Genomic DNA, 20,861 nt, shown 5'->3' with positions numbered 1-20,861 from the left:
TTGGTTGGGACTCTGAGTCTAACTTGATTATTGTTGAGGCTCAACCAGCTAGCCTTTGCTATTTTATAATTTGAAGGTGAAATTAAGATTTATGAGGATAATACTTCTAGTATAAATTTGGGTTAGTAAGATCAGGAGGGATTAGTGTAACCTGTGAAACACAGGAGAAGCAGTTCCTTGCGGAACCTGGGAGTTTATTTGGGTGGATTTAGAATCCCTTAGAATTAGAAAGATTTTATTTATCCTTATATATTTCAATAACTATCTTATGTTTATAAAAAGAGTCTCTTTAGTGTCCTTGTGCCTAGCCCTGAAGGGAAGTTCACATTTGAGCTTCACTTCATCACTGAGGATACTTTTGATTATCTCTATCAAAAGTATCTGAAAGTATCCAAATAGTTTGAACTTGATTGGCAAGTTAAACAGTTTTTAAAAACATTTTTGCAGCTATATTGGAATAGTTTTTCCATCTAAATACTTTATTTTTATAACTTGCCAAATTTATTTTTACCATATTGTTTTGATGACCACAGCTTTATAGTATAGTTTGAGATCTGGGACTGTAAGTCCACCTTCCTTCACATTTTTTTTTTCATTATTTCCCTGGATATTCTTGATCTTTTGTTCTACCAAATGAACTTTGGTGTGTTTTTTTCTAATATAGTAAAAAAAAAAATTTTGGTAGTTCAATGGATATGGCACTAAATAAGTAAATTAATTTTGGTAGGATTATCATTTCCATTATCTTAGCTCTAGTGCAGTTTTATAAAATAAACAAAAGGACATATTAGCTTCAAGGCCATAACCTTTGGTCTAAGACTATAATGTTTTAGAAGCCCCACAGCTTTGCCTTTCATGGCAAATCTTTTGGTGGGTGTCCTCTGTATTACTCACCTTTTGAACACATACAAATTGATTTTATTACTATGCCAAAGGCTAGACTTTATAAATTTTTTCTCGTTGAAGTGAATCAGCTGACCAGATGCCTTAAAGTGTTTCCTAGAGTCTGAACAATAGCAGCTTTTGTTGCTAAGGTACTCTTAAAAGAGATTCTTCCTTGCTTTGGCCTGCCAGCACATATTGATTCAGAGAGGGGAACTCATTTTGCCAATTCAGTTTTATCTCAGATATATTGTTTGGGGATCACTCTCAAATTCCATGTACCGTATCATCCCCAGAGCTCAGGCCAAATTGAGAGCATGAATAGAGATTTTTAGAGATATAAACTGGTTGTGTGAAATGACTCATTGAAGAGACTAGACATGTAAATCTGGGATATTTCAACATGCTAATCTCCCAAAGAATCACAGTGAGTATTGTGTAAATAGAATTATCTCTCCAAGGAACATCCGACCCAGCTCATCGTACCCAACCTCCTATTTGCATGCTTATGCTGTGTGAATGATGCACAATTAGACAAATGTGAACACACATGCTTGAGAGGGACAGAGGATAAAAGTTTTGGTGTGGCATTGCCCTCTCTCTCGTTTCCCTTTGTAATAAGTGAAATAAAACTGGTAGGTTGTCAACTATAATAGGTAAAATAAATCTTGTAGAAGCAAGAACTGTTATAAGTAAACTGAATCTAGTATAGCCAAGCTGTTATAGGTAAGCTAATTAGTAGCAGTTGATGGACTTCAGGAAGGAATTTGATCCAAAATAAATTTATTTAACTTATATGAGGAGAGGCAGGGATAGGAGATAGGATTTAAGAATAGGATAGGAATCTCTTAAATCTAAGACTAAGATTTCTAAATAATACGACCCCCCAAAACTGCTCCTCATGAGTATCTTCATGTTCACCAAGGTGAAACTGCACTCAATCTATTCTCTGTCTGAAATTATTAATTTCTATTTCATTAAGCTATGCTAAAAGAATGAACTTTAAACAAATAATAACCTAAAGTAACTTATAGTAACTGTAAAATCTTGAGAGAGAAGTTGAATCAGTTTCTCTCTGTCTTCAGAAATCAGGCAAAGAAGTAGGCCTTCTCATAGTGTCTTCTTGTCTTGGCTCCAGTGGTCAAACTGTCAGCTCACACAGTACTGCTCTTCAGCTCCCCCTGTGGCTCAAAGGGGTAAAGATCTTAGTAAACTGTTCAGTATAAATCTCAAGTCTCAAATAGAAAGGTATTAAAATAACTAAAATATTCTATTTTTCTCTCAGAGGAAAGATTCAGCTACCTGCTCTCAAGAGGAAGTCTAAGAGATAGTCCCAGAATTCTCTAACCAACTTCCATTTATGCTAACTTCTTAAAGAGCCCACAGCAACCTTTTTCTGTCTCCTTTCTTAAAGGGGACAGTATCCAAATTATAACTCTGTCTCTGCTCTAACATTTCTGATCTTAATAAAACTAAATAAATCCTAATCATAATACCTTGAAGGTAGCTGGATGAGACTGAGAGTCAGGCAGTGGTCAGTTAGGTTAGATTAGCTTGAATCTGTTTTTTCTGGTTCAAGTGATTATTAATAAAAGTCTATGTAAAATAAAGGACCTGGAGTTATTGATATTAATCTAAATTTTACATAAGGAACTCTGGGGAGGGGGAGGATAGTTGAGTGCCCATCTGCATACTCATCTGCATGCCATCTTTGGCACCTGGACCATAGGTTCACCATCACTAGTGTAGGAGAAATTACAGGTGAAAAAATAAATCCTATAATTATTTATTTTACTTAATTAAGTAGGAGAGTCAGTATATTGTGTAAAAGATAGATACTCTTAACCTCTTATTTTTCTAGGAAACTTTCTGAGACTTCAATTTGAAAATATCAGTTACAGATATTTTCCTCATCCCTAAAGTTTGAAAAAAGGTCCAGTCTTTATTATTTTTCTTTATAATTCATCTCAGAATGGCTCCAGTAAGGATTGCTTTTAAACAATAAGAAAAAAATAATGATTCCTCCTTGACCTAAAGAGTAGAAATAGCAATAGTGAGTTGAAATAAAGTTGGGTATAAGAGCAAATTAGATAAGTTGCTACTTCAACAAGAAAACTGTCATTCTTACTAACAGGTAATAATAGACAATTCTAATACCACATATGAAAAAGTATAAGTCCTCTGCACCCCATCTTCAAGAAAGTAATCACAAATGGTAAAAAAAAAATGGATGATTTGTGCTAAATTTTTCTTAAAATGTCAAAGGACTAGGAGTATGACCTACAGTTTAAGATGGAAATATATAAGGATACGTCTTTAAAAAGAAATACATTAGAAACAGACAGGGCAGAAGACACGATGGCCATGTTCCACAATGTAGATTTAATTCATTAAAGTGAGGGAAGAAAAACATGGTAGCAATCTTCAGTGTGACAACTGAATAAGGGACATGTGAAGGAGATCCAAGAAAGATGAAGAAAGTGCAGAAAACTATGATTCAAAGGCCTTCAGTGTGGATGACACGGTTTTACTGGGTTTCATTAACAAAATGACTCAGAAATAGCTTAATTATGTACCTTTAACAGAAGTATGGTATTTAGTGAGTAAGGTGATTCTATAGTAGGTAACAGGGAATAAAATGCCAGATTAGAAATTAGGAATAACCTAGTTAAAATCCTCCCTCAGATAACTTGCTAGCTATAGGACCCTGCCAAGTAACAACTTTTTACACCCTCAATTTCTTCACATATAAAATGGTAATAATAATATCTACCTTATAGATATGCGAGGTATATGGGGTGCTCAGGGAGGAGTAGTATCTCTGGTATGGAGGGCTTGTCGTGCCCTCCTAGGGCAGGTCTCCAGCCTCTGACCCCCACCTGACACCCAGCTCTCACTTGTGGCTCCTAGTAGCTGCTAGCATGTGACAGCAGCCACACCCCGGGCAACGGCTTCGACAGGCCGGCCAAAACTCATGAGGGTAGCCATCGGGTCATCGACCCCTGGTGAACCAAGGCCTTGCTCACCCAGCATGTGAAGACTGCTTCGGCTATACAGATGGAAGAAATCAATAAGAAGGTTCAACGGCTAAGAGGGCAACACAGCAAAGCACTGTGGAGTGCTTAGGGCGTGTTGGAGCACAAAAGACAACACGGCCATCCAATGCAGCTGAGGAAGTCTCCAGGTGTAACGATTTTTCATGCCACTGGACCCAGGCTTCCAACCCGAAAGAGTGGGACTGTCTCTGTGCATCAACTTTTCTACTTAAATCTCCTTCACGCACAAGTGTTTTTTGTGCACACTCATCTACATCACAGTTGAAAGTGCACAAAGACAATCCTCATCCTCAGTTACCGAGAGACTACTACTATAGATATGCACTTTTGTGTAGATTCTGAAGTAAGTGGTCTACAAACCTAAAGCATTTCATTTTTATAATTATTATTTTTAAAATATCATTGATTCTATCTACTTGGAATTTAAAAAAATATTTTTGCCTGTTTCTAGCACCAATTTTTAAAGTATCTTTTACAAAAGAGATGTCATTGGAAGGTGGAAAACTAGACTGCTCAAAAAAAAACTAGAAACCACCAAATGATGATAAATTTATAGAAATAGAAAAAGTTTATTTAGAGAAGAAAAAATATTGAAAGGTTTATGATAGCTCTCTTCAAATAATTTAGTAATTACTATGTGGGAAAGAGTTTAGATACATTTTGCTTAGGTATAGGGAGGAGAGTAAGCTAAAAATTACTAGGATGCATTATGGTTCAACATTAGGAAAACTTACCTAAAATTAATTTGGAAACAAAAATAACATAGGATATATTAGGATATTACTAAATTATGCATTGCTGTCAGTCTTACAATTAATATATGGCCATTTATCTGGGAAATTTGAAATTTGTCTAGGGGTCAGAATACATGAACTTTTGACTTATGTACCAACTATAAAAATTCATTATTTTCTTTTGATAAACATCTTCATTTTACAGTTGAGGAGAATGGGGTAAAGAAACAGTGCTTCAGTGATTTGTCCAGTATTATACATCTAGTAAGTTTTTGAGGCTGAATTTGAACTTGTATCTTCAACTCCAAAGCCAACTCTATCTTTTTTGCCACCAAGCTACCTATGTGTTGATAATGTTAATAGTTCAAATTATTCCCTTCCAGGACCCAAAAATCAACTTCACATTCAATATCTTCCTATTATATGGTAGTTTCTCTGTATGAAAATCCTTGACTTTAAAATTTTGGAGCAATGGCAATTTAATGACATTCAAGAATAACATACTTTTTTTTCAAGAGTTGGAATTAAAGAATACCTTAGATTTGTATAGACTCCCTCTTTTCTAACCTGACTATTAATAGCAATATTAATACAATCATGAATTAGTTATAAAATAAAGTTGAAAAAATGATACTTCTATGTTGTGAAATTACAGATCATATACAATGTATAAAATATGACACATATATATATCAGAAAATTCCATTCTGAGTGTGATTAGGATGGAGTAAATATTAGCTAAAATAACTTTTATTTTAAATTTGCCAATTATTCATTGGTTCCTTTATAGGAGACACCTAGGCTGATCTTATTTCTGGTGTAATAATAAAATTATAAGGTGAGAAAAAAAAAATTTGGTGACCTACAACTCCCTAAATTTGAGCCAAGATCTGAGAGGTATCAGGTGAATATATTTACTCACTAATCCATTCTGAGAATGAGTGTGTATTTTGGAAAATAAATTTCCTATTCTTTCTGAAGGTCCATCACTTTACTAAATGAAATGGGAATAGATAATTAGTCAGAAAGTCAGAAAGTATACTACCATTGTAAAAGTAAAATGAAGAGTAATTGTGTTAATCAAAGATATTATGAAAATGTATTCCTCCTTTGAGTTCTGAATTTGAATTTGTTGCATAAGATTCATATTTCCATGAGAAAATTAATGGCTTTCTTTTCTACCTCCGTAAAGTACAGTTTAAGAGACAAGATTTATTATCTTTTCAGGCAGTCAATGAAACCATTAAGTTTCTCATTATAAATGTGATCATTCCCTGTCACACATTCTCTAAACTTTTTCAATGTGAATTTGAACCTGGCAAGAGGGATTATGTGAAGAAAACAGTTCTCTCAGTCTTAATATGAATCAAAATAATGCAACTAAAAAGTATTTTAATTAAAAAGAAGTTTAGCATCAATTACTGAAATAGCAAAAACAATCACAACCATAACAATAAACTCTTCGGGAAAGGAATAAGCATTTTCACAACGCCTGATATGTGTCAGACATAGTGCCAGACACTTAGCAAATGTCATCTCAATTGATACTTAAAACTTCCCAGAAAATTAGATGCTCTTAAAAATCCCATTTACAGTTGAGGACAAATGAGGCAAACAGTAATTAAGTGACATGCCCAGGATCAAATAGCTTTTAAGTGTCTGAGGCTATATTTGAACTCAGGTCTTCTAGAACAGGACAGAATAGAATAAAATAGAACATGATATGATATAGGAGAGGAATATGAATAGAATAGAAAAGAAAAGAGTGGAGACAAGAGGTACAGAGAGGTATGTTAGAATAATTACTGGTTTGGTTATCACAAGGTCTGGATCTAAATACTTGGTTCTGCCACTCAATGTCTGTATGATGCTGGATAAGTCAAATAAGCTCTGAAAAGCTTCCTATTCCTTAATTGTAAAATGAGGCTTATGATTCTAGTAATACCTAATATGTCAGCCTCATTCTAAGGACAACACTTTGCAAAGTTTTATGCAAATTAGATTTTTGATTATATATGGAAAGTATATATTAGGTCTTTTTTTTCTATTTTGGTAGTAGGATGACAGGACCATATTAGATCTTGAAATAGAGGATGGCAAGAGAGAGGTCATTTACCAAGATGTAGAATTAAGGACAAAGAGAGTATGAAATATGTAAGTACAAAATAATATATGTTCAATTAAATTGTATTTTTGGTTTGTTTTTTAACATGTTTTATTTTCCCAATTATATGTAACAACAATTTTTAACTTATATTTTCTGAAATTTTAAGATCCAAATTGACTTCCTCCCTCCCTTTTTACGCTCTCCTGAAGGTGGTAAGCAATTTTATCTGGGTTACACCTGTATTATCCTACAAAATTTACTTCTACATTGGTCATTTTGTAAGAGAATACTCACATGTAATCAAAACCCCAAAATAAAAACTCAAATAAACTAAAGTGAAAAATATGCTTTGATCTGCATACCAACTTCAACAGTTTCTTTTCTGTAGGTAGATAGCATTAAATTGTATTTTTTGTACATTTAAGCAGAAGCTGTTCTAGATATATAGACATATATATATATTTATCCTAATAAGCCCAGGCAAAGCTTATATGAAATCCTGGTAGCAGATTTCAGATTTCAGTACCAGGTGTGGACATGATTTCAAGAAAATAGATAACTCAACAAAAATTTGTTCAATACTTATTTCTGTGAAACAATAGGCTAAGTGCAGGACAGTAGGAATTGCTTTCTAGGGAATACAGATACATGAAGACAAGAATTTTAAGGAATATATAATAAAGAGTTAATTAATCTGGCTAGCAGGAAGGTTTTAAATAGGGAAGAGGAAAAGAGACTAGAACTTCAGTATAAGGACTTTGTACTTCATCCTATAAGAAATTGAAATAAAAAGTCTTCAGAAAAGTCAGTTTTAAGACAAAAATAATGATTTAGGAAGGTTATCCAGCTAGAGTTATGAAGCATTTATTGAGTAGAAATATTCTAGGATCCAAGTTCAAAAAGACATTATTTTAAAAATGCTTGAGTTGAAATGTTCACCAAAACAGTACAACTCATTAAAAGTAAGTCCAATAATTTTGTCATGGAACAACTAATCTTAACTATAAACAAAAGTTCTTTCCAGGTTCATTAAGATTCTTATTCAGGTTACATTTATTCTTTAGTTTTCTCTTTAGTCTGAATAATAAAGCTTAATTATCTTTCTTTTATCATCATAATAGGCTTAAATCAATTCATAATGGATTAATCAATCAAATATGTATGCAACAAGAATTATGTGGCAGTCATTGTTTCAGGTGCTGAAGATAAAAAAAAAAACTATTTGCAAGGGGTTAATTTAGTATTCATTTCTTATTTGTTTTCCCTGTTTGTCCTATTTTTTGTCTTTATCTTTTTTCTACCTTGTCACTTTCCTCTAAATCTATAATCAGTGCCTAGTAAAGACTTAAATTTCTTATGTGGTTTTGTCACCAGAACAGTGGTCCTCATTATTTTTCTATCTGGGTCTCATTTCAAAGAGCATACTTAAGATATTATACCAATTTATCAGTGATAATGAAAGTACTTGATTTGAAAACATAATGGCTAATAAGTGAATATTAATTATATATGTCTCCAAATGGCAACAAGATATAATAGAAAGGATGATATGGAGTTACACAATGAGTTTATATCCTGGTTTGTTGTTGTTTGTTGGAACATTTGTGACCTTGGGAAACTTTCTTAGCATATCTAGATCTCATTTTCCACATGTACAAGGTTGAATGTTGAAAGAAATGATCTGAAAGTGTACTTTGTAATCTAAATCTATAATCCTATGAAATTATTGTCCATAGAATGCTATACATGATTTTCCTATATTCTTTTCTCAAAGACATTAGAATACTGAAGAAAATATTGAAGGAAATGCTTTCTTTAAAAAATCTAGATATGTTCCCTTTACTGAAGTTAAAGATCAAAGGGCATCTTTGGGAAAATATGTAAATCTTATAATGCTCTTTTAAATGGGTTTACATTTTTAATAATTGGGAAAAAATCTAAGAATATATTTTTATTATTTAAAAATAGACAAGTAGGTATTTATTATATCTATACACACACACAAACACACAAACACACACACACACACATATATATATATATATATATATTTCCTTTCCATTGCTTCCTCTTGTAGAGAGTAGCATTAGCTAACATTTGGTGACAGATGTTCCATACATTGCAATAATATGGTTTATAAAAATGATGATAATTTTTCTACTTCTGATTTGTTAATCTCAGTGATTCTAAAATCAGTTGTTGACTACCTAAAAATGTTTGGCATTTTTCCATATTCAGTAATTTCTATTGGTACTGTGCATGTATGTTAATGAGTTCCTGAATTCAGTTGAAGTATGCATATTTCAGTATTTTCTTCAACTAAAACAGGTGTGACAATTAACTAGGCTCCAAGCTGAATCATCTCTCTAATCATTTCATATTGGTGTTTTGAAATATGTTTTTATAAAAGAAACACATTTTTTAAACTTTTTATTTCAGATCAAAGTGAACTCTCAATGTAAATAACTTCAAGTTTTATTGAGTATCCAGAAAACCTCCTTTTACCTAAAATACTAGAAAATTTAAATATATTTTCTGAAAGAAAAAAATTACATAATTCCTCTATTTTCCATCATAAGATTCAACAAAAGAGCACTTTCAGGTAGTATTTACAAACAGTAACAAATTCATTAGAAAATGTGACCATAACTTTCACCAGGACCAATGTTTGTAATGTAATAAATATATTCAAAGTTTCTATGATTTCATAATTATTGAGAAGCCTTGATCTGAGAATTCTTTCCATCAGCATATATTATAATCAATTTATGACTTAAATCTGAGGAACTTGTCTGAGGGACAGTTAAGGGACTTACTTGGTGACATATAGAGGTAGGATATGAAACCAAGAATATTTGATATCAAGAAAACCATTGTTCAATATTCCATGTCACCTCATACTATCTATATGAAAGTTTAATCAGTGAAAGTAATATTCCCAAGCATTTGTTAGTCTCTTAGATCAAGTAATAGACATTGATTCAACTTTGGCTGGAATGTTTCTGAAACAATTTCATAGAATTTTAGTAGAATAAATTATTTAGTAGAATATTCTTGAGTGTATGAGTGTATATGATTGATAAAAGCTGAATCATAAGTTTAAAATTAACTAGAAAAATATAAAATAATCAGTTCCCACACCTAGCAAATTGGCAGCAATATGGCAGCAAAGGAAAGTGATAAATATAGAAAGGGATGTGGCAAAAATGGGACACTAAAACACTGCTGCTGTAGTTGTGAATTCGTCCGACCATTCTTGAGGGCAATTTGGAATTATTAGCAAAGAGTTTTTTAAGAATGCTTGCCCTTTGATCTAGCTATATCACTTCTGGGTTTGTACTCCAAAGAGATAATAATGAAAAATACTTGACAAATCCAGAAGAATTTATGAAAAAGAATGCTATCCATAACCAGAGAAAGACCTGTGGGAACAGAAATCCAGAAGAAAAAATATATTATCAATCCTATGTTTCAATAAGGATGTGATTGGAGTTTTGATGTTAAAAGTTCACTCTATTACAAATATGAATAACATGGAAAAAAGTTTTGAACAATGATACATATATAACCCAGTGGAATTGCTTATCAGAGTCATGAGTAGGGAGGGAACAAAGTGGGGAAAATAATGAATCATGTAACTATGGAAAAACATTCTAAATAAATTTTTAAAAAGTAAAAAAAATCAGTAAAATGAATATGTATTTTTCTTAGAAAATGTAATTTAACTCAATGTATTAAGAAAGAAGTATACTAATTGTTTTGAATGATCTGGTTAGAACTTTGTTCTGCCATATTTCCTTCATTTTCTCTCTCTTTTTCCAAATGTATTGTGAGGAATGGCTGATTCTGACGAGAAAAAGAATGAAAGCCAGATAAACATTTATAGTTATCTAAATGAAACTTTTCAAAATTTCATAGATCCTATAAATATCATTTAGTTTCAAATGTGCATATGTATTCATATAACTCAATATCCATATTTATCTATATGTATATGTATGTATGTATGCATTCAATTTATCTAATAATGGAAATATTTAGATTTTATATTTTTAATGAAAAAATATTTCATTCCATTCCAAACACTGCCCCCAAACCATTCGTAAAAAAGGAAAAAAAAAGATAAATTAAACAAATATGCATTATTAAGGAAAAATTCATCCTACATCCTCTGAAATCATTATTTATTGTCCTTATAAGACATAGTAAGTCTTTCAAAGTTACTTGAATATTGTCCTTGTTGTATAAATTATTTTCTTTGTTCTGCTCACTTCACTCTGTAACACTTCATTCAAACACTCCTAAGTTTCTCCAGGTTTCCCTTTTTTTTTCTTTTTACTATTACTGTATATGCATTTGCCAAAATATGTTTAGGCATTCCCCAATTTATGGGTACACTACTTAGTTTCAAATTCTTTAAAATTATATAAACGATTTGCTAATTTTGTGTGTGTGTGTGTGTGTGTGTGTGTGTGTGTGTGTGTGTGTGTGTGTGCCTAAGGATCTATTCTCACTTTATCTCTTTGGGATAGAAATATGGTGGAGGTGTGGTTGTTCAGTTGTTTCAGTAATGCTTGACTTTTCATGGAGTATGTATAACTTGGAAACTTTTGTCCTAAGGAAGCAAATCAGATTTATAACCTCTCTACTCAATAATAGAGGTTAAATAGTTACTCATTTTCTTTTAATATGGAATAGCATTCATTATATGGAATCCTACCTAGACAACTAGCAGGAATTTCTGAAGTCAGATTTCTAGTAAATGATTATGTGAATATAAATGTGGGACAGGAATAAGAGTGGTGAATGTGGGACTTTTAATTGACATAGGATATCACTGTGATTATAGAAGTCAAAATTTACCCCAAAACACACATATGCTGTATTATATTTATTTATAACTTCATGTAAAAAATTCTTCAAATTTTGTGTACTGTTATACAAATATAAACTGTATATTTTCTATCCTGATATGTGGTGGAAATGGAATTATAATTTAAATTTTGCATGCATAAATAATTATTATTATTTTAAATCTTAACTACCATCTTAGAATCAATACAATGTATTGGTACCAAGGCTGAAAAATGGTAAGGGCTAGTTAATGGATCTCAATGACTTATCCAGTGCCACAAAACTTGGAAATGTATGAGGACAGATTTGAATACAGGACCTTCCATCTGTGGGCCTATTTTTCAATCCATTTAGCTACCTTGCAAATATAAATTTTAAAGTTGCAATTAACTAAGATTCCTTCTACTGCCAGTAACTCAGAGAATATCATGCTACTGTTTGGCAATTAGGACTGGTTTCCTGTAAAATTTTAAATAAATGTTTATTGAACAACAAAGTGTAAAGTTCAAAGTAACCATCACAATCCATAAAATGATATTACAACCCAAAAAAGCCCTTTATAACATACTAGACAAATGTTTGTTCAGTTTTGCATGAATTCCTCCAGTAAAGAATGATAAGGCTTCCATTGATTCTTGAAATAGCTCTCTACATTTATAGATAGTTCTGATTCTTAGTAAGGTTTGCTTTTTTTTCCCACTTTGGCATCAAATCTAAATGATTTTTCCAAACTTCTACCTAATGTTCAGAGTTTTGTCTTTTCAAATCAAACAAAATACACCTAATAATACATGGAATGAAACTCCAATTGATCACTCTATATGTGGAATTTGGTATTAATGCCACATGAAAACCAGTTGGAATTAGATATATTTAATCAGAAAGAGAGATAAATTAGAGGGGATATGATAGCTGGTTTCAACAATATGAAAAAGCATGAAATATGTAAAAGTGATTGAATGTTTTCTGCCTAGACAGAGAGGGCAAAATTTTGAGCCTTGTGTAGAAATTTCAGAGTTTTGAATCTATGTATGCATATGTTTGTGTATGTGTATATATACAAAGATTTATCTATATGTGTTTATATATACATATATATTTATATATTCACACATATATACATATTCATAATCTCCAGAATATATGACATATGAATATTTATATCCTAAATATGACTTCATAGAATACACTGAAGAGGAATACTGCCAAGTGAATCTTTTAAAATTAAAAATGCTTCATTTTTCAAAATGTCTTATAAATAATGGTTAGTTCCTCTCCCTAAGAGTTCTTACATAAGTACTATGACATTTTCCATATGAATCTCTTCACTTTGACCACTTCATGATCTGTCATAAAATATCTCTATATTAAGAATATCAATTTTCAACTCACAAGCATTTTTTCTGGACAGCATTATGAGTCATTTTCCCTATACAAAAATATTCTGTTCCTGGCAATTGAGTTTAGGAGTTCTGTTCTTCTTCCTTCCTTCCTATTTCTTTCTCTTCCTTTTTCTCTTTTTTTTCTAGCTTTCTTTGCATTTCACTTTTTCTTTTTCTTACTGAAGCCTTTCAGTTAAATAGTGTTAGATAGAACTATGATCTTAAACATAATCATCTCTGTTTTGCCTAAAAATAAATACTACCATTGTATTGTTTTCATTTGTCTCATTAACTGGAATATGGTATTGTGTTATTAGTTTTTATTGTCATTAGACTATATTAACATGCATTTTTATTTTTAAAAAGTTGTGCTTAAAATATTTCCCCTGGATGCACAGATTTATTAAATTATTTTTGGTTACAAAGTGTGTTTTTAGGAAGTAATTAAGAGAAGTAAGATGATTGATGTGGTTAATGTTATCTTCTAAATGTAAGGTAGATCTAAAGTAATCATTAAATAACAACACAATATGATAGACAAGAGCATAATCCAAGAAGAGAACTACTCCACCATTTTGTGTGGTCATGTTTTTTTGTTTGTTTAAACTTAAGCTACATTTTTCTTTTTCAACACAAAGAAAAAGAGTTTTGTTTGTTATTTTGTTTTCCTAATACCTATAAAGATTTTAGCCAGTATTCTAAGATGTCTAAGTGGCACAACTATCCAAATCCATCCATATGGTAGTAAGTATGAAAAAGTAGTTTATAAAACCAAATTCAACTTTTTTTCAGGAGAGATTATATGGACTGAGTATAATGTCTTTTTCAGTGGATAGACTAAAAAAGAGAAAAGTTCCAATTAATTCTCCTCTAGACTTAAGCAAAATTTTGTTTCTCTTTCTCCTCTTATTAGGTCTGGCTATCAAAGAAATAAAGTTTGATTTTTATTTCTTTGCAATTGTTTTATTCTAACCCCACCATCCTTCAACTAGAGAACAATAGTAATGGAGAGATGTAAGTTACAATCTTCCAAGCAAAAGATGAAAAGTCATGATCAAGGCTAATTTTATTAAGATTAATTTATAATTCTCCCCATACATCCCACAGTGTTCAACTTCCAATAGCTCTAACTCAGTAGGAAAAGAGTGGGTTGATTTGATGTTTCTATTTATAATGCTATTTCTAGATTATCAAACTGCTACCTTCTCTGGGCTACATATCATTTAAAGTTCATGCCATCTGAATAAATTCATTACTCTTTATGTCTCATACGCTTTATGACTCTATATTCAATTATCCAAGTGACTTCATGGCCTGAGCTGCAATCTTCCTCTATGCCTTGCCTTCTCTTAGCTTCAACAACTTCAATAACCACTCCTTTTACCCAACTAGGTGAGGTTCTGGAGCTCATCATCCCTTTGACTCTGTACCTTTCCAAAACTCAAACATATATGTCTCTTTTTCCCCTACATCAGGCCACTTTCATCTCCTTCTTGAATATACTTAGTCATTCACACTCTCTCTTCAATATAATTCACTCAAAGCACAACTCTCAACTTTATTACCTCCAACTCTATCCTATTACATTCAGTTTTTGAAAGATTTCATAATAAAGTTTTTATATATGCCTATAAATCAGGAGCCAAAAAATTAAGGAAGATGGGAGAATAACCTAGAGAGAGAAACAAACAACAAGATTAGGCTAATATAAAGTCATTGAAACATAGATTTAGATTTTTAAGGAGCTTAGAGTGGCTACAGTCCAAACTTTTTTTGAGGGCCATAGAATTTAAAGGATTCAATTTAAAATCCTTCCTTTGACACAATGCATGCATAATTCCAATCAAGCAATTTAACCTTCCTTTGTTTTCCTTGCCTATAAAATAGATAAATTAATTGGGTTGGAATAAATGGTCTCTAAAATAATTCTAGCTCTAGATTTGTAATCGCCATGTTTTGGTTCTCAGATTTTACTTAAACTCTCTTCATTGTCTGAAATAACTTCCTTCTTTTTTTTTCTATTGAATGGATGCTCATAATTTAAGACCTATGTTGATAATATGTTATCATCTGTACCACTAAGACTCTTTCCTCAAACATAGAGTATCTATCTATCTATTTATCTATCTATCTATCTATCTATCTATCTATCTATATATGTCACAAATTATAGGTTCATATGCAAACCTCCTTTTTATTCCTCATTCGATATTGAAAAAAAATTCATAAAGTCTAAATAAGGTATATTTGTTTAGCTATATAAGTAGGAAGGTATTCATATTTTACATACATATATAAACACATAGGTAGCTATATGCCATATCTATATACAAAGATGCACAAAGAAAAAAACACTTCTCTGATTGTCTTGACTAATTATAGCTCTGACGTTCAGTGTTTATGTTGTGGTATATTCTGTACTTCTCCAGTGCATTCTTATAACTTATCATCTTAATTGATTAGACATCTCAGAAGAGGAGTAATTTTTTATTCTACATATTACTTATATTTTGCCACTTCTCTCAAAGCAACACAGAACCAGTTCAATCAGTTGGCCCTAAATATCTCTTATGTGTTACCTCATTGATTGGAATGTAACTGCCTCAAGATAACATTCTCTGTTTTTTCTATTTTTATCTCCAGAATTTATCAGCATTTTACAGAGTAGGCATTTGATAAATACATTCTTTCTTTTCCTTCTTTCCTTACTTCCTTTTTTACTTTTTTCTCTTTTATTCCTTTCCATTCTCCCTTTCTGTTTTTGAAAAACACTCTAATTCTTTCAAGAATTGTTTTATGTTATACAATATCATCCTGCCCAACATAATGAAGTTAGAGGTTATTAAAAGGACAACAGTAAGATAATTTGTGTAAGGGAGGAAAGGGGTTAATTTTAAAAGAGTTGGACTGGATTATTTAAATGTGTGGTCACCAGGAATTAATATTAATTTCAAAAAGATTTATTTACATTTTATTTACAAAATATAGAAAGAGTGAAGTAAGAAAAATCAGAGAGAGAATAGAGTAAGATATCTAGCCTAAGCACTAAGTAATTTACTTCCACCACCTAGCTCAACACGGGCAGGAAGAGTTGGTTCTTAGCTAGCTTGGCAAAGCAGAGGATCTGGGGAAAAACTCTCTCAAGAGGCTAGTCTCTCCTGAGGCTAGTTTCTTCAGAAAATATCCAGGAAAGGAGTCAGCTCTTTCACTCACCATGTGTCAGTCCAACATTTTCATCAGGAACAGGATCTCAGGTCCAGTCAACAGATTTCTCCTTCAGCCTCTACTCCAAAGAATGAAAAAGTCTCTCACAGGAAGTGACTGCTCCTTTTAAAGATGTTTCTTTTGCATCACTTCCTATGTCTTCCTCCACTTTTTTCATGGACAAATCATAATCTAAAATCTTTCTTAGGACACCCCAGGAGGCAGTCAGTAGATTCTAATTTGTCACCCATTATTGTACAGACCTCCTAAGTGGGATGTTTACATTTTTGGTGATTAGATCTAAAAAAATGGTCATATCTTCCCACTCAACTTTAAGTAGGATGTTCTAAAATCGACAGGGGTTACAATTTTAATCTTCACAATCAGAGGAGAATTAATTTTAATTTTCACATTTGGAATATTAGTTAAATAATGAGCTTGTAGTGAGGAAGACCCAAATTCATATTCTACTTTTGACATATACTAGCTAGGGATAGATTAGATGGATTGTCACCTCCGCCAAAAAAAAAAAGGATAAAACAAAACTGACCAATGTTAGCATTATTCATCTATTATTTCTAATTTTCAAAATATTCCCTATACCTACTACTATCTATTGACATTGATATTTGATACTAAGAATAATTTAGATAGGGTCTCTTCACAGAAATTTTCATTACATTGAAATTTTAGGCTGAAGTTGTTGTGAGGGAGCTTGAGATAAAACCCCAGAGACAGGAAGGATGCTCCCTTAAGAATGATAGGTTCCATTGATTATCTTCTAAAATAGAAAAATTTATTAAGTTGAATAAAAGCTGAATTATTCAGTTGAATGACAAGAAAGTAGATACAGTAAATAGTGCCTCCATAAAGAGATGGGATTTAAGATTCTTATACCTTTTTGACAAATGGAGTATGTGACTAAAGATGGGGTGATGGAGTGATGTGTTATGCCTCAAAGACCAAGGGGAGTGAACTGTGCAGTTCATGGGATGAGTAAATATCTGAGATACCAATGGATGCTTATCAGAAGCAAACTGAGAAGTGTATATTTGTGCTTATCAAAAAGGTATGGGAGAGGACAAAGGGTGTATCACTTTCAGAAACCCCTTCTTATCATAGGTCTCTGTTGCTCAAAATCATCTTCCTTCTGTTGTGGGGGTCTTGAGGTGAACCCCTGATGTTCAGGATTCCTTTGCAAGAATGGAAGACTCCAAAACATTGCTTAAAAATAAAAAAGATAAATATATTAATTTAGAAAGTAATGTTGAATTTGACTAGGAGGACAGCATTTATGGGAAGTTGCCTTCTCGAAGAGACAAACTCTGAGCTTTTTATACTCTTTATAGCAGGTGATTCGGGACTTGAAGAGGGCATGACTTCAGTCACAAATGGGGGGAGGTTGGCCACCTGACTGGGGTGGTGTCTAATATCCTGAAGATATAGGGTACAGCTTTAGTAGAAGTCCTAGATTTCAACCTGATGATAATTTGGGGCATAACCAGAATATGGATATATATGTTTCAACGGTCTTTCTCTTTGATGTCCAAGTTCTTTGATGTTTTAGGGTTAGTATTCACAAGGATGCAAGTGTTAACTTGGAAATGACACAGAACTATTAAATAGTCAGAAAAAACCAAGTATTAAATCAGATTAGGGATAAATCCAGTATTTAATTCTTTACTCAGAGTCAGGTACCACTACTTTTTCAGGGTATAAACCCTGGACTCGGGGAAGGTTATCCCTGGGAGTGCCACCAGGTTAGATGACCACTCCAGGGAACAAAAGAATTTGGGGAACCCATATACCATTTGGGAGAAAACCAGGGGCAAAGAAAGATGACCTATATCAGGATAGCTACAAAGAAAATGGGAGTGTTCAAACTACATTGACAGGATACAATCAAGCTTGGGAAAGGAATCATAGCTAGAGGCTAGTATATAAGGAAAGGGGCTGTTTACAATGGATACTAACGGGTCCTTAGCATATGCTTATTACCACCCAACTAGGATTGTCATTCCCCTGAGGGTCCCCCACTCAGTCTGAAATTGCTAGCCTGGGATTCCCTTCAGGGTGGATTTCTACAGGAACAGGGAATAAGTACAAACTTTGGGATCTCCAACCTATAAGCTAGTCCTGAAACTTGGGGTTCATCAGATCCCACTAGGCCACAAGTTTGGGATTCCTAGACTCCATTTTGGCACAAGGAAGCAAAATAGTTTTACAGCTTACAGTTTGATCTGAAGCACTTCTATAATTTGGGGGTACAAGGTCTCATGCCACTTTAACTAGCACTGCAAGGAAAAGGAATTCCTTACCTATTCTTTGACCTGAGTTACTTCCGGGGTTAGGGGTATGCAGGGTGTAAAAATTAAAATTGGTTTGACTAAATATGAAAGTTAAAAAATATAAGATTGTGGTCTCCATTTATAAAATTAATTATTAAGTCATGAGTCTGTTAGCCACTCTTAACAATTCAGTTTAATAGAGATATAGTAAAAAAGAGAAATATAGGAAAGAAGTAGAAAATATTGCTGAGTTAGCTTCGCTTAAGCCAGGAATCCTGGTGGTATCTTCAGCAAGAGTTTCACCGGTGTAAGCCTCTTCCTTTGACTCCAGTCACTCACCCAGCAATCTTCCAGTGCAGAATCCTGTAGAATTATCCAGTATCCTCCTCCAGGAGAGTCTCCTCACAGAAGAGCCAAGGAATGAATCAATCTTCTCTTCTGTCTTGCCTTTTATAACTCTTTTTCCATGTCACTTCCTGTTGCTTCCCAACTTCAGGGGAACCAGTCACAGTTTCTCAATTTGCCTAGCACTGCAGAGGGGGAGGGGCAGTGCTAGTGGCTTTTGGAGGTGTGAACTTTTTCTAGTGACTTGTGAACTCTTAGTGACTTGCTAAGTGTTAAGTAGGGGTACTTTAAGTTCTTGATTGAGTAACTCAAAATAGACAAAGGGAATAAAGAATCCCTTTGACAAAGGGAAACTTGGACCCCCATATCAAAGTGAGTATATGATTTTATACCACGTTCTTATCTTGATATGTTAAAGTTACCCTTCTATATGGGTAACAATTTTTGTAATACTGACCCTATTTATCTGACGACTCAGATCAAGTTGAAAAATCTTTTTTTGAGACTCAAAGTGACTTGGAAAAGCTGACAGTCCTTAAGAGAATGATCATGAGCAAACCAAGGAGAAGTAACCATGGAAACATGAGATGGGACACTTAACTAACTTTAGGTCTCATGTTATGTGGAGCAGATTCATTATCTCTCTCTGTTAACCGTGAGTCCTAACTTCACACCAAGCTCCAATACTCAGTGGGTAATTATATTTCTGAAATCTTAAGACTGAGTTATTTCATATTCTTATCTTGCTGTCTTATATCAAATTAATGTACAAAAGAGTCTTTTTTCCTTTTTGCCCCTGGGAATATATTACCCTTGTTCTTAGGAATTCTCCACACCTACTACCCAAGATCCTTCCCTGGATTAGCCTTTTGCCTGCTTTCTTTTGCTAAGAATTATAAGAACAACCACTTGTAAACTAAACTTTGAGTTTTTTGCTTCACATTTGCATGTATGTCCCTATTTATTATTTGGATTATAAAAGCATTGTATTTCTTAGTTATCTTCCTGTTTTAGGAAAGAGTGATTATAAGAACAACCACTTGTAAACTAAACTAAAGTCTCTAGTTCTCTCAGTTCCCCAATGTTTGCTCCCTCTTAGGGGAGAGAATTTATTTCTTTAGATTTTATGCCTCAATTTGCATTTTTTATGACAAGAATGGTTTTTGTAAACCTTAAGGACCACCCACTCTGACCAGGAGAGGAGTAAAGGTATCTCCCAGAGGTCCTTTGAACTTTATCTTTCTCATGGCTTTGTTGAGTCAAAATTCCAAACAGAATCTTGGTTCCCCTGACTTGTTGTAGAGCCTTCTTCATTAAGCAGGGAAATAGTTTCTGGCCATAGGCAGTTTTCCTTTTAAAAGGAAACCTTTTGTTAAATGGTTCCTTTGTTGTCTGATCTTTGTTATTATCTCATTCTTTTAATGAGAAAAAAGGAGCAGTCTTCTCTTTAAAGGCCATGGTTAAAAACTGTGTCTGTTATATGTTTTGAAAAGTTGGTACATTTGATTTATAGACCCTGGGGTATAGATATTTTTCATCTGGAGATTTTAGTGAGTCAAAAAATTTTCTCTTTTTTATATATATGGCATAATAATACATTAATTTGATAATGAATTATAATAATAACCCCATAACTGTTGGTAATAAAAAGTTGAGATTTTTGATCAGGACTCAATTATTTAGAAGAAACCTGGCTATAAAATTTAGACCCTGTCAACATGGAGTCTAGGAATCCCAAACTTGTGACCTAGTGGGATCTAATGAACCCCAAGTTTCAGAACTAGCTTATAGGTTGGAGACCCCAAAGTTTGTTTATTCCCTGTTCCTGTGGAAATCCACCCTGAAGGGAATCCCAGGCTAGCAATTTCAGGGACCCTCAGGGGAATGACAATTCTAGTTGAGTGGGACTATGTACATGCTAAGGCCCCTCTTTGTCTTAGGTAGTCTCCCCTATTATATCAGGCTCTTCCCCAAGAAGATCCACACCTGTTCAGGAACCATCCTTTAGT

The sequence above is a fragment of the Monodelphis domestica genome, chromosome 2 (assembly GCF_027887165.1).
Source record: "Monodelphis domestica isolate mMonDom1 chromosome 2, mMonDom1.pri, whole genome shotgun sequence".
Taxonomy (NCBI): Eukaryota; Metazoa; Chordata; class Mammalia; order Didelphimorphia; family Didelphidae; genus Monodelphis; species Monodelphis domestica.
The sequence above is the reverse complement of the archived record's forward strand: the minus strand, read 5'-3'. Positions refer to the sequence as shown.